This window comes from Alligator sinensis, unplaced genomic scaffold (genome assembly GCF_000455745.1).
Source record: "Alligator sinensis unplaced genomic scaffold, ASM45574v1 scaffold671_1, whole genome shotgun sequence".
In the NCBI taxonomy this organism is placed as follows: domain Eukaryota; kingdom Metazoa; phylum Chordata; order Crocodylia; family Alligatoridae; genus Alligator; species Alligator sinensis.
In genome coordinates this window covers 497103-501172 of record NW_005842851.1, presented here as the reverse complement: position 1 = coordinate 501172, position 4070 = coordinate 497103, and the positions used below count along the sequence as shown (strand labels likewise).

Genomic DNA, 4070 nt, shown 5'->3' with positions numbered 1-4070 from the left:
TGCAATGACGTCGGCCAGTGCCTTCAGTACCCTCGGATGGAGCTCAACCGGGCCTGCCGACTTAAAGGCATCCAGTTCCTCCAAGTGACGCTGCACCATCTCAGGGTCTACGCATGGTAGTCTGGCGTCTTGCTGCTGCCTCTCTACAAACCCAGTGAGAGACTTGTCTTGCCCCTCTCTTAGGAACGCTGAGGCAAAGATTGAGGAGTTCAGCCTTGTCCCCCGTGTCCGTCACCAATTGTTTCTGCCCATTTAGCAGGGGTCCTATTCCTCCCTGGACCTTCCTTTTACTCCCTATATATCTCAAAAACAATTTCTTGTTGTCCTTTACTTGGGATGCCATCCTCAGCTCCATGGTAGCTTTGGCCCCTCTAACTGCCTCCCTACAAGCACGAGCAGAGGAGGTATACTCCTCTTTGATGATCTCTCCCTGTTTCCACTTTTTATGTGCCCCCCTTTTGGCCTGTAGGCTTGCCCAAAGGCTCATTTCCTTAAGGCACAGCCTCCGTTCTTGGGCTCCCATCACTTCAAAACTCCTACTCTGCAGTGCGTCCTTGACTAATCGCCTGAGTTCATTGAAATCAGCTTTCCTAAAGTCTAGCACTTTCACCCTACTAGTTACCTTACCCAGGAGGCACAGGGGTCCTGAGGGCAGCAAGGGCCTGGCCTGGCCTGGCCACCAAGGGCCTGGCCCAGCCCAGCAGCAGAGAGGCCCCATGACCCAGCTTGGCCCAGCATGTGGTCCCCATGTGCCACGCTGGGTCCTTTCCAGGAAGGGCCCAGCCCGGCTGGATGGCAGACAGTCCCCAGGGCCAGCAGGACCCAGTTGGGCCCAATACACGGTCCCTGTGTGACATGCTGGGTCTTGCTGCCATGGCTTAGAGCGCCCCACTCCCATTGCTGCTGCTAAAGGTAAGTTATGAGCCCTGGGTGGGGAGGCTGGGGCTTTCCAGGGTGCCTGGGACACTGGGCAGCAGGGGACTGTGGTCCTCCAGGGTGCCTGAGACCCTGGGCTGGGGGACTGGGGCCCTCCAGGGTGCCTGGGACCCTAGGTGGGGAGGCTTGGGCCCTCCTGGGGGAGCTGGGACCATGGGCAGGGGGGCTGTGGCCCTCCAGGGTGCCTGGGACCCTGGGGAGGGGAGCTGGGGCCCTGTGGCGGGGGGGCATTCCATGTGCTGTGGGGGTGGGCTGCACCCTGTGAGAGCCAGGGGACCCACCACTCCTGAGCCCCCCCCCAGGGGACCCACCCCTCCTGAGCAGCTCCCCCACAAGGTCCCCCACACCCACAGCCCCCCCCTCAGCATTCACCACCCTCCTACCCACACACCAACCCACATCCCTCCACACCTTCACCCACACCCCCTCCCACCCCCTCCCTGCAAACATCCCCCAATCACACATTCATCATGTGTGAAGAAAACCAAAAGTACACATCAACACATATAGGTATTTAGAATTTATTTTATCATGATGATAGAGACACTGGTAGGCTTCCACATTGCTTTAACATTGTAAATATACCAATAAAGCATTGCCCAACTGATTGCTCGCTCACTCGCTCGCTCTCACTCTCGCTCGCTCTCGCTCTCTCTCACTCTCTCTAGTGGGGGGGGGTGTAGAGTGGTCTTTTGTGTTAATTGTGGAAAAACGTGGATTTGGGGATATTTTTTTTAATGGCTTTGGGATGCTGCTGCAGCAGTCCAGCTAGCACAAGGAGTAGTGTCCCCAGGTACCAAGTGGCCAAGCCCCAGAAGCTCTGGGGAGCAAGAAGCCCTGAGCTGCTTGCCAGGGCAGCTTTTTATACTGCTGGGGACAGCACAGGTGCTGGCCCCAGGCTCTAGCTCCCCCTGGCTGCAGATCCAGGAAGAGCCAGGCAGGGTTATTTTGCCCCAAGTGGCACAATTTGTTCCATGATAAAGTGCACGTCTGAGCACATGCGCTGAGGGAAAACCCCCCGGCTCAAATTTGCACCATTTCTATTTGAGCTACTGTGCGCGTATGTGCTTGCATGTGTGGACACACCCAGTGAGGCTACAGGCATCACATTCCACCCTGACTTTTTGCAGAAGAGAAATCTGGTCCAGCTCCCATTCAAGTTGCACATGGAGACTCCTGTTGACATCAGTGGAATTTCTAGCAGGTTCCTATGAAGAGGAGCTTCTCTCCACATGCATGGTAAGGAGATATACTGGGGAAACGACTTCATTTTATTTCTTCTGGGCCAGGAAACCTTATGGAATATCATGTTTCCTGTGGATTATTCTGGGTTTTCTGTTTTTCTTGAATCTGGATATCTCTGGTACACAATTTTTTTATATGGATTCTAGATCATCCTGATAATGTGCAAAAGTGCAGAGCCAAACTGCATGACTATATCTCTATATAGAAACACACATGTTTTTGCAATTCACTTCTCTACTGTTTTTATGACAAGGTATTTAGTAGAATTCATACATTCTTTGGAATCTGACAGGCCATGCCATGAGCACTTCTGCTATGGTCTTAAACTAATGATCTTTGAACTATTAACCATATGCCTTAGTGCCCATACCATCCTCACCCCAGGCCACTTTCTTACTGTTAAACTCAGGTAAGTGCCAAAACAAAAATTTGAGGGTGGTTTGCTTTCATTTTGTTTTTTGGAAAAAATCTCACTTTTTTAAATTCTGGACCAGATTCTTAGCTGAACTCCACTAACTTCATTAAATCTGTACCAATTGGTACCAACTGAGCAGCTGGCTTTGCTTATATAAATGAAAAATAACATGGTTTCCATGCACTGTCTGCCATCATTTGTAATGGTGTGAAGCTACACAAATGAGTGTGAAGAGCTTCCATTCAGATTTGGTAGCATTTTGCACTAATTGTATTTTGTGAAAGATTATAAATGGTCCATAACAACGGTGAATCAAGGAGCCCTGCATTATTTGAATCTTCAAACTGTTATTCCCTACCTATATTTTCATTACCAAGTTCAGAAACACAGCAGAAGAACCCTAAGAAATATTTATTCTTCTCTATACTTAGCTAGGACTAATTCCCTCCAAGTGGAAGCAATACCACGTTGTTCTTCAGGCAGAGTTTTCTCCCTGTTTCTCAAGCTATACATAAGCACAGTAAGAGCGTGAACCTAGGACATTCTAATTAGGGCTGTGAGAATTTTTTCTGGGTGTTTCATGTTGATGCTGTTTCAATTTCTTTTGAGCTTGAAACAGTGAAATCAAAATTAAACAAGGGCAGTTGAAAAGTTTTGAAAGTTTTCAAAGCCGGGCTTGCTTGCAGGGAACCAGAAAGTAAGGAGAGGGAGTGGGGAATGTGGGAAAGGACTGCTCTGATACTGACTTGTAGCTGGCCTGTGACTGATCCTTCCCTGACGTCCCTTCCAATCCCAGTGCTCTGGGGGAGGGATGGAAAAACAGCATAAAAAGCAGCATTGTTTGAACTGAGCTGCTTTCTCCCTTGGGGTCAGTTACTGAGCTGTGTCTTCCAGCAGCTCAGCAGCATCAGACAAAGGCTATCATTTCCTACTTGCTAGAGTGTTCCTAGCAAGTGGGAGTCATCAATACTTTTTGCTTTTTATACCTTTTTATTTTATTATTATATTCCTTCATTCCTTTAAATTTATTCCTCCCGCAAAATCCTCTTTTTCTTTTTTTTTTTTTTGTTAGTCTATTTTTATTCTTTTCCCCTAGAAAAGAAATCTGTGCTTTTTCTCACAGTGTGCATTCCATTCACTGTGCTGGGAAGCACAGAATATTATATATAAACTTTATTCAGGAACACTGTTCCACCTAACCTGTGTGGTGTATGTGGTCACGCATGCACGCCTGGCTGTGCAGCATAAAGTCCCCCTCTTACTCCAAAGCAGAGGCAGGCTACCCTGAAACAGTGGGGGAAAGGCAAACAGAAAGGGTGGCACATTGCAAAGGCAAACAAGATCACCCAGAGCATTTGTGAGATGCTTGCTCTGGATGGCCAGCCCTTCTCCTTAGTTAATCAGTCAGGGTTCAGGAGGCTCATAGCACTCGTGACCCCATCCTACCAAGTGCCCACAAACACCACCTTCAGCA

At 48.9% G+C, this 4070-nt stretch overlaps 1 long non-coding RNA gene across 1 annotated transcript in view; it reads left to right on the top strand.

Moving 5' to 3' along the window:
- LOC112547980 overlaps positions 1-4070 on the top strand; it is a 15811-nt gene that overhangs the window by 5747 nt on the left and 5994 nt on the right. The window contains exon 3 of the long non-coding RNA XR_003091783.1: positions 2067-2175. This is a non-coding gene — a long non-coding RNA (uncharacterized LOC112547980). The remainder of the gene's footprint in view (positions 1-2066; positions 2176-4070) is intronic.